The sequence below is a fragment of the Oncorhynchus clarkii genome, chromosome 30, assembly GCF_045791955.1.
Source record: "Oncorhynchus clarkii lewisi isolate Uvic-CL-2024 chromosome 30, UVic_Ocla_1.0, whole genome shotgun sequence".
Taxonomy (NCBI): domain Eukaryota; kingdom Metazoa; phylum Chordata; class Actinopteri; order Salmoniformes; family Salmonidae; genus Oncorhynchus; species Oncorhynchus clarkii.
This window is the reverse complement of record NC_092176.1, coordinates 9,186,669-9,207,448: the sequence shown is the minus strand read 5'-3', so window position 1 is coordinate 9,207,448 and position 20,780 is coordinate 9,186,669. Positions and strand designations below refer to the sequence as shown.

Here is a 20,780-nt window from a genome sequence, read left to right as displayed (position 1 = left end):
AAGGCTGTAAGGTAACAAAATGTTGAAAAAGTGAAAGGGTCGGAATACTTTTCAAAACCTTTTTTCAGTGTTACTGCAGTGACAGTGCAGTATAACTGCAGCTCAACTGCAGTACGCTGCAGTTAACCTGCAATTCATGTTTCCAACATTTCACAGTCGATTGCAGTTACTGCACTTTACTGCAGTTTCAACACTGCTTTTTGTAAGGGATTGGCTTTTATAGCATTGCATTGCAGAGGCAGTTGCAGTGCGTTCTGTGTGCTGCATACGGGGTAGGCTGTGCCTGTAGGCTAGTCTACATGATGAGACTATTATTGATAAGAGCGAGAATATTTGTATTTGTCAAATGGCAGTCAAGCATCGATCATCATGTCACCAGAATAAGACCCTTGATATTTATTAGAAACGAGCATCAAGATCACCATACACTTTCACCACCCTGGGTGCCAATCAAATGGTAGCATAGAGCAAGTGTGGGATGCACGGTTTCTAGGTGGGATTTATTGTGTAGCTATATAATACATGAGCGCAACTTCACAATGCCCCTGCAAACTCAGTCTGAAGAAGTTTCCCAGTCCCTTCATTGAACCTACTCCTGGAAGTTGAGCACCGGCGAACCTAGGTAATTTCTCTATTTTTCGGGAGTTTGAACCTTGTTAAACTGGGAAACTAAACTTCCCACTGTATGAATAGCCTACATTCTAAATACAGCCCAGTTACCAAGGAACTTTAGCATATGTGTGTGTGACTGGGCGTAGTAGTGACATTTCATTATTATTTTGATGAATTATTTTATGTAGCTGATCCTGTCATGCCTTGAGAACCATTGTGAACTAATTGAGCAAAAGTGATGAAAAGGTTCAAGTTAAATAAATAAATAAATAATCTGTGCAGCATCATAAACAGGAATTATATCCCCTTGTTCTAGACATGTTTAATTTTACTCTATGTAATGATGATTATCCTGTGTAAGTGGCAGTCATAGGAAAATAACAAAATGTTTGAACCACATTGAATGAGGTTGTGTTGGGGGTGAGTCTACTAAAATGTAATTTGACCAAATATGGTGCCCTGGTCTTGTACTGTAGCATATTCTGGAAACAAAGAAAGAGCCTTTCATCCCTCCATTTAACACTCAGAAATGCAAAAGGCCTTGGTGTTCAATACAAAGGATGTTATTAATACTGTGGTTATTATTGAATCCCCCTTGTCCTTTCTCTTCAGACCCGTGCCACCATGTCCTTCATCGCAGACTTCTTCAAGCAGATCTTCTATCTGGGCCAGCCCGATGACTCGGTAGGGTTCTGTTCCACTTTCTAGAGGGAACGCCTCAAATCTGCTCTTTTTTCCCTTCTTGTGGTATTTCATGGGCTCCCGAGTAGTGCAGAGGTCTAAGGCACTGCATCTCAGTGCTAGAGGCGTCACTACAGACACCCTTGTTAGAATCCAGGCTGTATCAGAAATGGCCGTGATTGGGAGTCCCATAGGGCAGGGCACAATTGGCCCAGCGACGTCCGGGTTTGTCTGGTGTAGGCCGTCATCGTAAATAAGAATTTGTTCTTAACTGACTTGCCTAGTTAAATAAAGGTTAAATACAAAATGTAAAAAAAACATTTAAATGTATGTAAAAACTTACCAGGCGGTGTTTGTACATTCGTAGCCGGATAGACAGGACGGGGAGGGAGGACAGAGAAAAGTGATGGCTGTTGAGGATAAAGAAAGAGTCTGAGATACAAAATAATGGTAGTCTTGTGACTCATAAAAGGAATTCAGGAGTAGGTTATCATATTCTTTGTATGTGCTGTTCCTTCCTTTGCTTCTATACTGTTGTTCTGGATTTTGTGAAGGTATTCATTAATTAACTGCATGGCAGCTAAGTGTTCTCTCTCTCTCTCTGTCTCTTCCTCAGACCTTACCCAGTCAGGGGACTGTGACTCCTGACCCAGATTTCAATGTCGATAGGGATGTACTCATCTTGGATAAGGCCATCAAGGCCAAGGGTGAGATTGACATACACACACACACGCATGTACTCAACAAAGTGCATGTGTGTGATACATAGCTACGGGTGAAAGTAGACAGGAGGTCCCCGTACCAGGAAACTTTTTTTCTTAAATTGAAAGTATTTTAAAGTATTCATTCTATGGAGTCTCACTGGAGTATAATATAACATGTACAAAAATGTTTAATTCGATTCTTTAATTTTCATGTTAGAGAGGAGCAGTATGCCCTGTCGCAAACATCCACCCATAATTCATCACTGTTAGTCAGACAAAGGTCCTTTCCCAGATTATTTTCAAAGGATTAAAGGAGGAGCCCACATTCTCAGATAAGAGCCTATAGATATGGGAGATTTAGCCTTTGATGGACTGTGCTGTTGCAAGAAGGATCTCAACTTCATTGAGCTGAGCTATAAACCTCCCCTTGGAAGTGAATGAGGAAATGACGTGTCTAATTTCAATATGCAATTGATCTTGTCACATTGAATTCACTGCAGAGCCTCTTGAAAGGATTTCAGTATAGTTGTGTTCTGATGAAACAGGTTTGAAAAGGACCTGATTCCTACATGAAAGATGACATCACTCAGGGCTTTTGGCAAGTCTGGGTTGCGTACTACAGTGGCTTGCGAAAGTATTCCCCCCACTTGGCATTTTTGCTATTTTGTTGCCTTACAACCTGGAATTAAAATTGATTTTGGGGGGGTTTGTGTCATTTGATTTACACAACATGCCTACCACTTTGAGGATGCAAAATATTTTTTATTGTGAAACTAACAAGAAATAAGACAACAAAAAAAAACTATTCACCCCCCAAAGTCAATCATTTGTAGAGACACCTTTTGCAGCAATTACAGCTGCAAGTCTCTTGGGGTATGTCTCTATAAGCTTGGCACTTCTAGCCACTGGGATTTAGGCCCATTCTTCAAGGCAAAACTGCTCCACCTCCTTCATTTTGGATGGGTTCCGCTGGTGTACAGCAATCTTTAAGTCATACCACAGATTCTCAATTGGATTGAGGTCTGGGCTTTGACTAGGCCATTCCAAGACATTTAAATGTTTCCCCTTAAACCACTCAAGTGTTGCTTTAGCAGTATGCTTTGTGTCATTGTCATGCGGGAAGGTGAACCTCCGCCCCAGTCTCAAATCTCATGAAGACTGAAACAGGTTTCCCTCAAGAATTTCCTTGTATTTAGCACCATCCATCATTCCTTCAATTCTTCAATTGAGCATGTGTGTAGTGTTGGACATTATACCAACACTTCAGGACTTTTTCGATCCTAGTTTGGTACTAGAATGTTTGTTTCAGTACTGTCAAATGTGTCTCACGTTATATACGGATTGTCCATCTTGTAATTTGTCTGAAACTTCTCAAGGGGGCAGTAGCTAACCAGGCTACTTGCGCATGCAGCTGACACAGTGTGAGCCACTTTTGAGAAGAAAACAAGGGGGAAAGAGAAAATGCTGACAGCATGGCTACTTATAACAGAAACATCATACCTCCACGCCTGCAGTTTGTTGACAAAATTGTCTGCAGAAGCAAACTATTGTAAGACGTTGCTTATAAAGCAGATGAGGGCCAGCCTACTGAAACAACTAAGAAAAACTATATTAAACATGACTTTTACATTGTAACGTTAGTCTACTAGCAACTAAATTGGAATAATTTGAGTAACAATAACATGAACATATATTCAGCATGGCATTCATGTGAGCATTGTAATATATGATTACAACCCAAAAGTAATGTGAAATGCACTCATAACTTGACAGCAAGATATTTAGACTACTACAGCCAGCAGCCCTGGGTGGAGCATTGCACCATGGGAAGTGAAATGCACTCTGGGAATCGTAGTTTGCTGTGTAAAATTCATTATATTTCTGTGGTGTGTGATAGACTATTGCAATATAGAAGCTTTTCGAAATGAGCTTCAGTGTTTTTATGTCTATTTTTAAACTAAACTATTAGTTTAATACATTAATTGATTATGCTGTAATGAATCATACGCCTCACGAATGTCATTTGACCCAATATTATGGGCCTAGATGAGCAAATTAACACTGTGTATCAAAAAGAAAGACCATTGTAGATATTCTTCTGTTATTTACTTTAATAAGACATTGCCTACAGAATATATTCTATCTGTTATTTTAGTTTTACCATGTATTATTCAACGTTGCATACATTTTCAAACTTTATTCCCCCTTTCTGGTCTTCTGTGGGAATAGAACACACATCCCTGGCGTAGCGACTGCTATGCTCTTCCAACTGAGCCACGCGGTTATCTGTGGTATTGAGTATCGTTTTGGTATTGAGTATCATTTCGGTATCAAGGATCATGATACTAAACCTGGTATTGGTAAAAAAAAACACGTGTGAAGATGTCCGTTTTTTCATTGTTTGTTGCTGGTGAGTAGTCAGGGTTGCCTCACCGTAAGGCCGGGGTCACACGTATTAATAAAAAAACAGATGAGGGCTCATGGATTAGGCAACATACGCAACAGTGTTTCTTATTGAACAAGTCCCTCCATCTTGTGATGTAGGTGTGGATGAGAACACCATCAATGATGTGCTGGTGAGGAGGTGCAACGCCCAGAGACAGTAGATCAAAGCTACCTATGAGAGGGCTAAAGGCAAGGTAAGATGTGACACATGCACACTTAACAACACACTAGTTGTGTTTGGTTTAGCATGTGCGGCTGGCGGCGGGTGGGTGGAGTTTGCACTTTAGGGCCAATGGAATGATGCCAAACGTGCAAACACACACACACTTGTGTATGACTGTGGAAGAGTGTGTCACCCCTCTCTCTGCAGCCTCTGGAGACTGCCCTGAAGTCAGCCCTAAAGGGAGACCTGGAGGATGTGGTTCTGGCTCTGCTCAAGACGCCAGCCCAATATGACGCCCAACAGCTCAAACAGGCCATGAATGTAAACATGCACGCACCTAGTCACTCACTATAACTCAGAATAGAGGCAAAAGGTGGGACTTTTACAACTGGTGGGACTGTTTTAATATGTGAGGAGACGGTGCTGACGAGTATCTACTGTACTTTAGATTTCATGATGTGCAGTGTGTGTGAGGTGTCTGGTATAGCGGTAGACCTGAAAATGAGCTATTATTGAATAAGTGTAGGTAGTCCCTCCATGTTTTGTGTTTGGGGCATAATTAACACTGCCCTGCACTTCCTGTTTGTGTTATCCGATCCTGGACTTTTCTTAGCTTTACGACTGATGTGACCTGACCCTTTTGTCCTTGTTGACTGTTCACACCCCTCCCCTCTCGACTTCTCTCTCAGGGATTGGACACAGATGAGGATACTCTGGTTGAGATTCTGGCCTCCAGGACCAATAAGGAGATCAGAGAGATAAAGAAAGTCTATAAGGGAGGTGTGTCAGCAATATGTAAATGTGTCTATGTAAATGTCCTGTATGTGATATTTACAACGCACCAATAATCATGGCATTTTCTTTGCTAGAAAACAAAAAGGAGCTAGAGGATGACATCAAATCTGACACAAGCGCAGACTTCAGGAATGCTCTGCTCTCGCTCTGCAAGGTGTGTTTATTTACAGTTTGTTTAAACATGTTTAAAGATACATAGTTTGGCACAATTAACATCACTCCCCCTCTCTCTCACTCGCATACTGTAGGCTACTAGGAATGAGGATACCATGGTGAACCAGGAACTTGCTGACAGTGATGCCAGGGTATGGAGGAGAGGAAAAGAGTGAATGTGTGTCAGAATCAAGGTTGGGCACCGCAAAGAGTCGATGTGTAATGCGAACCCTGTGTGTGTGATGCCCGTGCCTACTGTATCTGTCTATAGGCCCTGTATGAGGCTGGAGAGAAGAGGAAGGGAACAGACTGCTCTGTCTTCATTGACATTCTGACCTCCAGAAGTGCTCCTCAGCTCCGCCAAAGTGAATATACACACAAACTGCACATGTATACACATTTGGTAAAGAAGACATTGCCCAATAAGCTTACACTATTTATTGTCTCACCACCTGTTCATTATGTCGTAACCCTATAGTGTGATTTGTTTTTGTCATCAGTTAGACCAGGGGTGTCAAACATGCGGCCCACAAGCACATTCAATCCGGCCTGCGGGTGCTTTGGTGGTGGGGGCGTTATTTTATATATTTAGTCAACATTTTAAATGACTAAAACCAAATCCAAACTGTGTACCAATGATAGTGGACCTACATTCATAGTCCCTTCACTCTGTCCAGCTTACTAACAGTCATTGAAACAAAAGCATAACAGTCAGGGAGCATCAAAAATTCTAAACGTGATAGATAGGAACATATTTTGGGGGACTGCGAGGACATATATTCAATTTGAAGACCGCACATTTTGATGAAGTCGGGCGAAGCAACATTTGTCCAGAATTTATTTTAGACACTTCATACATTTTTTCACTGCAAATACCTGAGTGTGGACCTTCATTTTTAATCATAGAATGTTACTTTTAGTCAACGCACCACAAATACTAATAGAATCTAGATGTGTGTGTGGAGGCTTTTTCCTTTTTCATACACTGCATGTGCAAACACACATGGTTGATACTGTATAATCATTTTGAGTACATAATCCTTTCCCCCTCTCTTTCTCTCAGTGTTTGAGAGGTACTCCAAGTACAGTAAGGTGGATGTGGCAAAGGCTATTGACCTGGAACTGAAGGGAGACATTGAGAACTGTCTGACTGCCGTAGGTGAGAGAGCACAGCCAGGTCCAAGCCTAGTAACGTTGCACAGATGTTCCAATGTCCTCAAATAATCTGTGCATCACCCTCAATCCATGTCTTCTGCTGCCTCACACCCTTCACTAGTCCTTAGTCCTGTAACATTACACCAGGGCTCCATTTTCTTCATTCAGATGAGGCCACACTGAGCAAAATAACACTAGTCTCTCGAGACTAAAACAATCAGCACTTTTTTTTATAAATAGATGTGATGGCACATTACCCAAGGCATATTCATATTATCCAATTATTGATTGCAAATGCCTGTTTATCATTTCATGGCTGTTTTGTTTTGTGTGAGGACAATGTCTGATTTAAGAAAATACCATAGTACCAGCTGGCAAGTGTCTTATCTGACATTTTCAACCTCTCCCTGACCCAGTCTGTAATTACCTGCATGTTTCAAGCAGACCAACATAGTCCCTCTGCCCAAGAACGCCAAGGTAACCTGTCTAAACGGCATCTGTAGCCATGAAATGCTTTGCAAGGCTGGTCATGGCTCACATCACCACCATCCCAGACACCCCAGACCCACTCCAATCCTCATACCACCCCAACAGATCCACAGATGACTCAATCTCTACTGCTCTCCACACTGCCCTCTCCCATCTGGACAAGAGGAATACCTATGTAAGAATGCTGTTCAGCAGCTATAGCTCAGCATTCAACACCAAGCTCATCACTAAGCTCAGTACCCTGGATCCTGAACTTCCGGACTGGCCACCTCCAGGTGGAGAGAGTAGGCAGCAACACACCCTCATCGTGGGGGCATGCATAGTTCCCTCATGTACTCCCTGTTCACCCACGACTACATGACCGCACACGACTCCAACACCATCATTAACTTTGCAGACTTTACGACGTTGGTAGGACCGATAACCTACATGAAGAAACAGCCTATAGGGAGGAGGTCAGGGACCTGGCAGTATGGTGCCAGAACAACAACCTCTCCCTTACCATCAGCAAGACAAAGGAACTGACCGTGGACTACAGGAAACAGGAGGACGGAGCACGCCCCCCATCTAAATCAACAGGGCTGTAGTGGGGCAGGTTGAGAGCTTAAATTCCTCAGTGTCCACATCACTAAGGAATTCAAATGGTCCACACAGATGAACACAATCGTGAAGAAGGCACGACAACACCTCTTCTCCCTCACGAGGCTGAAAAGATTTGGCATGGGCCCTCAGATCCTCAAGAAGTTCTAAAGCTGCACCATATCTTGACTGGCTGCATCACCACTTGGTGTGGCAACTGCTTGGCATCCAACCGCAAGGCGCTACAAAGAGTAGTGCGTACGTCCCAGTACATCACTGGGGCCCGAGGTCCCTGCCATCCAGGACCTCTTTACAAAGAGTTGTCAGAGGAAGGCCCCACAAATTGTCAAAGACTTCAGACACCCAAGTCATAGACTGTTCTCTCTGCTTTCACATGGAAAGCGATACTAATGCGCCAAGTCTGGAACCAACAGGTAAATAGTTAACCAAATAGCTACCCGGACTATCTGCATTGACTCTTTTTGCACTAACTCTTTTGACTCATCACCTACACTGCTACTGTTTATTACCTATCCTGTTGCCTATATGTACATATTTACCTCGACTACCTAGTACCCCTGCACATCGACTTGGTATTGGTACCCCGTGTATATACCCAAGTTATTGTTACTCATTATGTATTTATTCCTGTTTTTTTTAAATTAAATTTCTCTCTCTGCGTTATTGGGAAGGGCAGTTAGTAAGCATTTCACCATTAGTCTACACCTGTTGTTTACAAAGCATGTGACAAATAACATTTGTCTCGAGACAGCTTTGGAGAATGCCCCTTCTTGTCGATGCTGTCACCTGACTGTTTTTCTTTTCTGTCTTTCAGTGAAGTGTGCTGGAAGCAAGCCGGTTTTCTTTGCTGAGAAGCTAAACTTGGCAATGAAGGTGTGTTAACTGTTAAACATTGTTACATGTTATGTACCAGATGAGGTTGCCCTGGGTCCTGATCATTAGGGTACACAACAAAGATATTTAAAAAAAGAAAATGTGCATTTCTTATTGGACAAATCCTGGTAGTTCTTCCCTGTTTCAGTCCATTTTCTACTTAATAAATACGACCCTGTTATAAGATGTGACAATCTACACAAGAACACTGGTTATGCACATACTGTACAAGACAGCACAAACAGATCTGGATTCAGGCTAAGGAGCTTCCACTATCCGGTTATACATCTTCAGTTTGTGTCTGTGCCATACCCCAGGGTAAAGGAACCAGGACCAATATTCTGACCCGGGTCATGGTGAGCAGGTCTGAAGTTGACCTGGCCCGGATTAAACAGGAGTACAAGAAGACGTTTGGGAAAACCCTCTCCCAGGAAATTCTGGTGAGCAAACATCTCCACTTTCTTTAGTGGCAATAAAAGACAAGTTACTCTTTTCCCAGATTAAGCCTAGTCCTGGACTAAAAATCGAATTAAACAGATCCTCCATTGAGAATGTTTTATATCCAGGACTAGACTTAATCTGGTCTGGGGAACTGACACCACCCCCTCCGAGTTAAGTAATGCATCACATGGTATAAGGCATTCTGATTACTAGGTCCAATCGGCATCTGGACAAAAGACAAACCATTTGGGAAATATGGCATCTGAAAATAATTGAACTAAAATTTTATAATGGTGTGACATGTCTAAACATGATTGACCTTTACATTTTGCAGAGTAACTCTGTGCTCTGTCTATTACCTCCTTAGGATGACACCAAGGGAGACTATGAGAAGATCCTACTGGCCCTGTGTGGAAGTGACAACTAACTTTCTCTCAGATCTCACCTGGAACCAATTACCACAGTGCATGAGTGCCAATGGAGAATAATGTACATAAATGTTCCCCTCCCAAATGCAAAATATTATGGTTCATGATAACTGTGAAATAGCAGTCATGATGTATTTTCTCTACCTGCTAGCAGCAATGAGCACAGTAAACATGGTAAGCAGCATTGACAAATATTTAGCCAAGCTTCAGCAGACTTGAGGATCTATAGTGGAATATACCAGACACCATTTGAGTGGCAAGAATATGATGTAGCCTGGATAACTGGTCCTTTGTGCAAATAAAGCTTTTTATGTTGCTTCAAATTGCCTTTATTGATCTGTATGTATATTTTTTATTCTATCCTACATTGCACGTTTGCCTATAGCCCATGAGGTCTAATTTGAGAATGACCCGCCAACAATGAACCTCTTAAGAACTGTCATGAAATATATTCACAACAGATTCAGTTGTAATACACAGACAGACATGGCATGTGTAATTAATACAAATATAGGATCTCGCCCTCAATTTTAAATGGACTTCATTGTAGACGGGATTTGGAAGGATGGTCATGTGAGACTTCAGCTATGTTACATATAAGGCAGAGGAGGCTGGTGGGAGGAGCTATTGGAGGATGGGCTCATTGTTAAGGCTGTAATAGAATAAAGGAAATGGTATCAAACGCATCAAACATATGGAAACCACGTTTGACTTCGTTCCATTAATCCCATTCCATCCATCATAATGCGCCTGTCCAGGGTAGCCTAGTGGTTAGAGCATTAGACTAGTAACCGAAAGGTTGCAAGTTCAAATCCCCGAGCTAACAAGGTACAAATCTGTCCTTCTGCCCCTGAACAGGCAGTTAACCCACTGTTCCTAGGCTGTCATTGAAAATAAGAATTTGTTCTTAACTGACTTGCCTAGTAAAATAAAGGTAAAAAAAATAATAATAATTCCAAGCTACTCAATACTGCCCCCTAGTCACAAAGAAGTTAAGCATATCATTCCCTTATCAATAGGACACGTCACTGCACTCTACACTCCTCTGTAAACTGGTCATCTCTGTATAGCTGTCACAAGACCCACTGGTTGATGCTTATTTACAAAACCCTCTTAGGCCTCACTCCCCTCTATCTGAGATATATACTGCAGCCCTCATCCTCCACATACAACACCCGTTCTGACAGTCACATTCTGTTAAAGGTCCCCAAAGCACACACATACCTGGGTCGCTCGTCTCTGCAGCTAGTGACTGTAACGAGCTGCAACAAACACTCAAACTGGACAGTTGTATCTCCATCTCTTCATTCAAAGACTCAATCATGGACACTCTAACTGACAGTTTTGGCTGCTTCGCATGATGTATTGTTGTCTCTACCTTCTTGCCCTTTGTGCTGTTGTCTGTGCCCAATAATGTTTGTGCCATGTTTTGTGCTGCTACAATGTTGTGCTGCTACCATGTTGTGTTGCTATCTTGTTGTTGTCATGTTGTGTTGCTACCATGCTGTGTTGTCATGTGTGGCTGCCATGCTATGTTGTTGTCTTAGGGCTCTCTTTATGTAGTGTTGTGGTATATCTCTTGTCGTGATGTGTGTTTTTTCCTCCCCGCAGAAGGCCTTTTGCCTTTTGGTAGGTTGTCATTGTAAATAAAAATGTGTTCTTAGCTGACTTGCCTAGTTAAATAAAGGTTAATAATTATATAAAAAATGTAATATATTCATTCTATTTCTATGTGTGCTACTGCTGCATTTTGAGGGACGTTGCCTAGGGAACCATAGACTCTACAGTATGAAGATAGGTTCAGAAGATTGCTTCTCCAATAGAAATCCCTAATCACACTTATAGGCGATGTCATGGCGATGTTGGCTAGCTCAGGGGTTCCCTAACTTTTTCACTCACCCTTCCAGCGTGGCACATCTATTTCAATGGGCACAAGCACTGTAACACCAACTGTTCACACCCCTCTTGTTGGCGGAGAGAAAATGTTGTAGGTTTAAAGCTTATTTCATGCAATTCTCCACATTTTGTCATGGGATGCAGAGAACATTTTGCCGTTTTTGAGCTAATTTTATTGCAATTCTATACATTTTGCCATGTCTAATGTATATTCATGTGATATTTGAGCGACTCAAACATTGCAACAAAATATATGGGATAAAAATTCTTAGCTGGCATGGGCTAGTTAATCTGGACATTTCTGACAAGTTATAAATAGCTCTAAGGTTCGCAATGACTGACATGACAAGAGGAAAACTGATCATGCACTACCTCATTTCAAAATTGCACCCTGTGCATTCTACTGTTGACTGTTGCAGCTTTCAAGAGTAAGTTGAAAGCTGGACTGAGTTCCCCTTAGACCCCACAGTTTGGGAACCAATGGCTAGCTAAGCTCCTGTAGCAACACATTATCGGATCTAACGGTCATCTCGTGGCGAACTGTGCTTATGCAGGCCTTCAAATCAAAGGCAGTCCTTTGATATGAAGTTGTTTTTGACGAAAATGAAAACGTGACTGTTTATCACTTTCACAAGATGTGAGTAATAACATGTTCAGCCTCTTAAGACATTGACTAGATTTTGAGGAAATTAACAACTAAGGAAGAATCTTTCACTTCTCTCATTGACTTCTCAAACTGTTTAGTCTGTTTCGCAAGCGTTCCCGGAAGTCTTGCGATGTTGCGCCTTTGGGTTTAAAAACTGTGATTTGGGTTTAAAAACTGTGGTTTCATCACGTTGTTATTAAGAGTCCATGTTACAGCTGAAAAGGACTCAACCACATGATTGCCCTACCATCCCATAAAGTCAGCTGTTCATTCCACAAAATATTTTTGCTAAAAATATAAACAGTTATGGTTATTTTCATCCATAAGTCTGTTACACAGTTATACGTAATTGTGACAGCCCTAATAAACGAATGCAATCCCCTCATTCATCATGCGCGGGAATGTGAGGTGTTTTCAATTATGGTCCGCCAAGAGCAGTGTAAAGGGAGGTTCTATCTCACTGATCTATAAAGCAAACAAATGGGGGGGGGGGACACGGTGGCCCTGCACTAGGCTACTGCAGTTACAAAAGTGTTACAAAAAAAGTACAAAAGGCCAGCATCCCGGAGTCACCTCACTGTTGACATTGAGACTGGTGTTTTGCGTGTACTATTTAATGGAGTTGCCAGTTGAGGACTTGTGAGGCGTCTGTTTCTCAAACTAGACACGCTAATGTACTTGTCCTCTTGCTCAGTTGTGCACCAGGGCCTCCCTCTCACTGACAAGTTTCAGAAGAAAGTGCTTTGTTTCTGGCCATTTTGAGCCTGTAATCGAACCTACAAATGCTGATTCTCCAGATACTCAACTAGTCTAAAGGCAGCCAGTTTTATTGCTTATTAAACAAGTTTTCAGCTGTGCTAACATAATTGCAAAAGGGTTTTCTAATGATCAATTAGCCTTTTAAAATGATAAACTTAGATTAGCCATTGGAACACTGGAGGGATGGTTGCTGATAATGGGCCTCTAGATATTCCATAAATAAAATCTGCCGTTTCCAGCTACGATAGTAATTCACAACATTAACAATGTCTACACTGTATTTCTGATCAAATTGATGTTATTTTAATGGCCAAAAAAAAGCTTTTTTTTCTCCAAAAAAAACAAGGACATTTAAGTGACCCCAAACATTTGAACAGTAGTGTATAGACACACCCCTCAAGTATGGAAACACTTCTGAAAGAAGTAAAATGCTCTACGCATTTGACTGGTTTGTGCCCAATTGTTACCGCCCCCAGTTAGAGGGGAATAAAGCAGCCTTAGTGTTGCAAAGGAACTTTATTTAAACATTCAAGGAAGATGAGTATGGGAATGTACACTGAACAAAAATATAAAACGCAACATAAGGTGTAACGTAGACGCAGGAAGCAGGTGCAGTTAGTGAGTTTAGTATCAATTAACCTGGAATGATGCAAAACAAGAGAAGCATCACACAGAAACAAACACTACCTGAAAACTAGTAACAAAAGAGTGCTATTAGAAGGGTAAATAAGCAGGGAGCAATGAGGTCCAGTTATGACTGATGAGATGCAGGTGTGCGTGAAGATGGGTTGCCACCCGTTAGCATGCACAATTTTTGCAGGGCTTCCTCGATGTCGAGGAGAGGTGGAGTGTTGTGCGGGACATAGTCAGCCAGGAGACCAGGAACCACTGGCCTTAAGAGGGAAACGTGAAAAGAGGGTGAACTCTGGTAGTTGGAGGGGAGTTGTAATCTGTATGTTCAGTTGTTAATTCTGGGCATACTCCGCCCAAGGAAGGAATCGGGCCTGTCATGACAAATAGTGTCCTCTGCGTCACAATGGGATTCTATAAACTATTAGCGTCCGTTGCTGTATCAACGGTGTGATGACCTAATGATTAGAGTTTGAGATTACCGCCTAAATGACATTCTTTTCATCGTCGCTATGCAAACAAGGCAGAGTTCCGACCACAATTTCGCCGTTTGAACAAGTTGCTTAACTAATCAAATGAAAACATTAATTCAAACTACTTTTGGGTACCTTGTTAACATTACAACATGAAATCCATGTCTTAAACATCGTTACTGGCAGACAAAGTGTAATCTGCTTGACACATTAAAGTTACTTACTTTACGAAGTAAGTAAGTCTCCACTCCATTCATATGCAAATTCGTTTTTTTATCTGGGTCTCACAATATGATAAAGCAAGAAAACTTGACAGATAATGACAACAGGATCTGATGTCCTCCATTACCAACTACATAACATCAGGTGTATCCAGGTCTGGGTGTTAGGCAGAACCCCTAGCTCCTGGAGAACAGGAGCAGAATTTAGAGGGAACAGGTAGGAGACCGAGACAAACACACAGGTTACACTTTACTGTGAGAAAATATGATTAGTGCAGTGTTAGAAATGGGAGATATGTACTTTAACACTTTTGGAAGGTATAGCTTACCTCAAGCTGGTCCCCCTCCGACTCAGAGCACAAAGAATCAGAGTGATCTGAACTCACTGGTTCCGGTGGATGGGACACCTCCCCTCTGTCTGTCTAGCGAAGACACCTAGTTAAGGTCATTTGGAGTTACCATAATTGCTTACACCTATCCATTTGATTAATCAGGTTTACCTTATAGCTAGACACCTCAATATGACAGACATATAACTACATCAGTAGAGGCTGCTGAGGGGGAGGACGGCTTATAATAATGATTCGAATGGAGTCAATTGAATGATATCAACCACATGGAAACCACGTGTTGGATACCATTCCTTTCAAGCCATTCCAGACATTATTATGAGCCATCCTCCCCTCAGCAGCTTCCACTGAACAATAGGTATAGCTAGCAAGATGGAAAATGGTTGTACATAGCTACATACGTCCAGTTATCTAATAAAAACTTAACGTTATCCTGAATGGTTGTCGAGATCAGTGGTTTCTTCATAGTACTTCGCCTGTTTGGAAAGATAAAAGAAAAATCTGAGGGATGCCATTGAAGTGCAAGCTACAATAACAGTAGTTAGCTAGAGTTAGATAAATAAAACAGCCACTGTAAATGGCTAGGCAGGCTGAGGTAAATAAGTACAGTAGCTAGTAACGTCAATCTAAAAACAGATTAAATTATTATATAAAGACATGGTGTAAAGACATGTATATAAAGACACAAAGTGTGTTCTCTTTCCAGTCCTCTGAAGCAGCAGGTAGTCAGGTTGTCACCATCAAAAACACAATCCATGGAGAGCAATTCTGAGGAAATAATTTTGCGTGGACTGCGCGAGTGTTTATGCAGTGAAATAGAACTGCCTGCAATCTCCTTCCTTCACAAGCGCTATGAAGTAAAATAGAGCCAAGCAACCAGCATAGCAATGGACGCTTTGGTTCATTTTGTAATCCGGTCAGAATGTTCTCGCAACAGCCCTAGCAACAGAAGCTAGAACTCGTCGAATCCCATTGTGGCGCAGAGGGGACACTATTTGGCATGACAGGCCCACTCCACCTGCCGGTCCTCAGGAACCTCCCAAGCTCCAGGTTCTCTCTCCACCTGCCTGTTCGACTGAGGCCAGTACCTGGAGGTGAGGCTGACTGTGACCCCCAGCTTCTCCATGAAGGCTTTCCATACCCGTGATGTGAATTGTGGGCCTCCAGAAGGCCATAGTGCCAGAAGACCTGCTGGAACAGTGCCTCAGTGACCTGGAGAGCGGTAGGGAGCCCAGACAGGGATGAAACGGCATGATTTAGAGAATCTGTCCACTATTAGCAAAATTATGGTAAAACCATCAAAAGAGGGGAGATCAGTACCAAAGTCAATGGACTGACGAGACCACGGACGCTGAGGCACAGGAAGGAGTTGTACTGTTGGAGCGTTGCGGGGGGATTTGGATTGTCAATTCAGGTTCAGATTGTGCTCAGTGGGGTACGTCCTGCGCCAAAGTGGGCCACTAATATTTATCAGAAAGGGATTGATAGTGTGGGTGATAGAGTGTCCAGTGGCGAGGGATGTGTGTGCCCAGGCCAACAGCCGAACGCTCAGCCCTGTGGGAACATAGCTGCGCTCTGGAGGGCAGGAGTGGGTTTCACTCCAGAGCCTGGCAGATGTCCACATCTACATCCCAACACACAGGGCCAAAAATATGGCAGGACCAATTGATTGGCTGGTGGACACTCACAGGGCTCTCAACCGGCATGGAACCACAGGATACGGAAAAGCAGGTCCTCCGACATCCTGATCACCAAGCGGTAATTTTCCTACTTGACCATGTGATGTTGGAGCCACAGGAGATCAAGGATTACCTTGTGTACAGGTGCGGAGGGAAGGCTTTCCTGGTGCATAGGTCCCACCGTGAGGGTGCTGTGATGTGTATCACTGAGCTGAATCCCAAAGGTTCTGTGTCCAGAGCTTGGATAGGAAAAGGAGAGGAGAACGGGTATGAGGTTAAGTTCAGGGAGGAGGCGAGGACCTGGTCGATGAAGTTCCACTAGAGCTAGATACAACACTTGAACAACAGCCAGCGAAATAGGAACCGTAAAGGGTTTGGCAGAAAACAATGAAAATGGAATACTCATGCCAACCCTGGGATATGGAAGGTCACGTGGCCGCCCCTCTGCACTAGTGGAACATACCGGTGGATGCCCTAACCATGGAGGTTAGGGCGTACCGGACACCACTGACACCGGTAACCCTCCTGGCCGCAATAGGGACAGAGCCCCAGCTGTCTCTGGCGATGCCACGGAGAGGTGTTGCCCCTACCTCCATGGGGTTCAGGTTCAGAATGGTCAACAAGGAGGGAGAGAGGCAATGGGGGTACAGACGCTCCCAAAGGTTATCCAGACGGATGACCATTGGATTGAGTGAGTCGAAGGTTAAAGTGTCATCTCAGCATGCCAACTGCAGCTTGACCTCTTCGCGCAACCCTCTTCTGAATAGGGTGCAGAGCGCCCGGTTCATTCCATCCGCTGGATGCTGCTACTGTCTGAAAGGTGAGTGCTTATGCCACCGTGGTCTGGCCTTCCTGCCGTAGTTGGAGTAGGCGCTCACCCCCCTCTGGTCGATGGTCGAAGACCCCGCTGAACCCCTCATAGGAACCAAGATCCGCCAGACAACCGTAGCCCACTCCAACGCTCACCTGGTCTGCAGGGAAATAACCGTGGCAACCTTAGACCTCTCAGTGGTCTGGGCTCTCATCTGATGAGTGAAAGAGGGAGCACTGGAGTAGGAAGCCACATGATTTGGATGGAGACCCGTCATTTGTCTGGGAGGGACAAATGGGCATCGTTGACATGGGCGGACTATTGGACAGGCTGGGGTGCTGGCTCGACCCGTGGTGGAGAATCCTCCAGTGGTTGGAGGTGACACCCCTCTGGAAATGTCGAAGAACCCAGAGGACCTCTTCCATAGCCATCCCCAGTTGTGCCAGCTGGTCGTGGTGTTGGAGAAGTAAGTGTCTCTATTTGCTGACCATCTGGGAGATGTCCTGCGTAACTTGACTGCTGATTCCATTTGGTGAGGTAGTATTTTGTAACGTAGACACAGGTAATCAGGATGCAGTTAGTGAGTTCAATAACATGGACCAAAACAAGAGCAGCACCTGGCATGAAAACACAAGCAATACTACCTGAAAACTAATGATAAAGAGTGATATAAGAAGGGTAAGTAATCAGGGAGTAATGAGGTCCAGGTGTGAGTGATGATGAGACGCAGGTATGCGTAATGGTGGTTGCCAGGTGTGTGTAAATATGGGTTGCCAGGACCAGTGGTTAGTTGACCGGCGACGTCGAATGTCGGAGGGGAGGAGTGGGACTAGACATGACAGTTGGTCCCATGTTTCATGAGCTGAAGTAAAAGATCCCAGAAATGTTCTATATGCACAAAAAGCTTATTTCTCTCAAATGTTGGGCACAAATTTGTTTACATCTTTGTTAGTGAGCATTTCTCCTTTGTCAAGAAATCCATCCACTTGACAGGTGTGTCACATCAATTAGCTGATTAAACAGCATTATCATTACACAGGTACACCTTGTGCTGAGGACAATAAAAGGCAACTCTAAAATGTGCAGTTTTGTCACACAACACAATGCCACAGATGTCTCAAGATTTGAGGGAGCGTGCAATTGACATGCTGACTGAAGGAATGTCCACCAGAGCTGTTACCATAGAATTGAATGTTCAATTCTCTACCATAAGCCACCTCCAATGTCATTCTAGAGAATTTGGCAGTATGTCCAACTGGCCTCACAACCGCAGACCACGTGTAACCATGTAGCCCAGGACCCCCACTTCTTCTACCTGCACATATTGCAATACAGCTATACACCAAGGCAGCATAAAACATTAGTAACAAATAACTGTTAAGAACAATCTACACTTCACACAACTCACTTTGGGCATGCACACCATCCTAGAAGTCCAGCGATATGAGTGGGTTCAGTTGTTGATGGGCAGAGACAAAGATGTTGCTCTCTACCACTGCTTGAGGGAGACTGCAAGTATTGTGTGACCTGTATGGTCAAGATGATGAGCAGATGTCCGGCCCCCTAACAACCTTCCTAGCAACCTATCCGGAAACAGCTCCCACAGGTCAGGGGGAGTTTGTGCTAACCTGCTGTTTTTGACTCTCTCTCTCTCTCTCTCTCTCTCTCTCTCTCTCTCTCTCTCTCTCTCTCTCTCTCTCTCTCTCTCTACGGCAGCTGCTGTTTCGACCTCTGAAAGCTGCAATATGTAACTTTTTGGGCGATCTGACCAAATTCACATAGAAATGTGTGTTATAGATATGTCATTTTCATTGAAAGCAAGTCTAAGAAGCAGTAGATATGTTCAACTGTATGTGCGTAATTTCTATGCTTCCCATTCTTATGTTTCGTTTTTTGCGTCTTTTACTTTCAGTTTTGTACACCAGCTTTAAATAGCTGAAAATACAATATTTTTGGTTATTGAAAATATATTTCACAGTAGTTTGGATGGGACAATGATTACTAACACTATATATTGCTTGTTTTGTCAAATAAACGGAAAGTAGACAAACTATGTTAGCAACCAGGAAATGGTGTAGTGATTTCTGCATATTGCACCTTTAAGGGAACCCCTTTGGGCTAAATTACACTCCCAGAGGCAAAACTTTCATAGCCTAACGCCTCGATCACACCAACATTGGTTTCGCAGATAGAACAATGAGACAGTTATTTCACCGGATGTATAAATTTGAAGCATCCATTTTGCGTTTCCACTCACTACCAAATATACCAAATATGGTAGTGAGAGGAAGCCTACTGGCCAGCTGTGGGAGTGGATTTGGGCAGACATTCGGCAGATTTTCTCACTGATGACACATTTGATCTCAATACAGTTATCAACAAACTGGACTACGTTTTGTAGACTTTACCCTTTGCAAAATATTTTAAAAAGCACGTTGTTTAGAAGGAGTACAAAGGCGAATGGAGTTATTGCACACGTGCACTTCACAGAGGTGGCGTTCCCTGACGGAAATATGCGGATGCATGCTAGAACGCGTCAATTGGATCTTGCTAGTTCGTGCTTGGCTATGCCCACTTCCTTGCTTGTTCTGCCCACTATGACTCATTTATTCCCATTGGAAACGACAGGTTGTGGTCTATCTTGGTTTAGTTATAAAACATCTTTGTAGTTATTTCATTTTGGTACACCTGGGACCAGATTCACAACACCTTCTTAAGAAGAAATGTCTTCTTAACTGCCATTTTTCCTAAAGAAGAAAGTTAAGCAAATGTCTTATGTTTCTTCTTAAGCAAAACATTAAGAAGAAATTAGATTCTTGAAAATAAAGTTATTGGAAATGTTCTTAATTCCAAGACAGCTAAACCGTTGTCTTAAACTCAGGTCAGTGAGAGAAAAAGCAATTGAAAGCAATTGCTAGATAGCTAGCAAAAACGGTTGCCTGGCAACACACATCTTAATAATATTTGTAATAAGATTTTTGAGAAGAAAATCATTCAATCTTGAGATATTGTTGAGTAATTTGACTTACGAAGCATTTTATGAACTTCTTTATTTGTTTCTTAAGAAGCTTCTTACATTTTTGCGTAAGAAGTGTTTTGTGAATCTGGACCCCGAAGTACATACATTTCCAATAGAACGCTGGGTTTGCCTTGCTGCATTGCGTTGCAGAGGCAGTTGCAGTGCGTCCTGTGTAGTGCATATGGGGTAGGCTGTGTCGGTAGACTAGTCTAGATGATGAGATTATTATTGTTAAGAGCGATAATACTTGTATTTCTCAAACAGCAGTCAAGCATCATGTCACCAGAATAAGACCCTTGATGTTTATTAGAAAGGCGCATCAAGATCACTCTGCACTTTCACCAGGAGGTTGGTGGCACCTTAATTGGGGAGTACGGGCTCATGGTAACGGCTTGAGCGGAATAAGTGGAATGGTATCACATACATCAAACACATTATTTCCACGTGTTGGATGCCATTCAATTTGCTGCATTCAAGCCATTATTATCCTCCCACCAGCAGTCTCCAATGTTCATCATAACTTGTTTCATTTGTAGCCTAATAAACTTAATGGTTTCTCGAGTCCTCGTGGAAGGACCACACACCATATCATCTCGTGACTCCAAGTTTATTTTGATATTATTTATAGTTGCGCATCAAGTCCTTTCCACCGACATTTCTCGCATAATTCATTTTACTGATACAAACAGATCCCACCATGTTGAACAAACAAATGATTTGTCGGCATTTAACATTTTACCTTAACTCCCTGTTTCCA

General features: G+C 42.8%; 1 pseudogene; it reads left to right on the top strand.

The window, feature by feature from the left end:
* Positions 1 to 552: 552 nt before the first annotated feature.
* LOC139389991 (annexin A1-like) lies at positions 553 to 9,826 on the top strand (annotated as a pseudogene).
* The last annotated feature ends 10,954 nt before the right edge of the window (positions 9,827 to 20,780 follow it).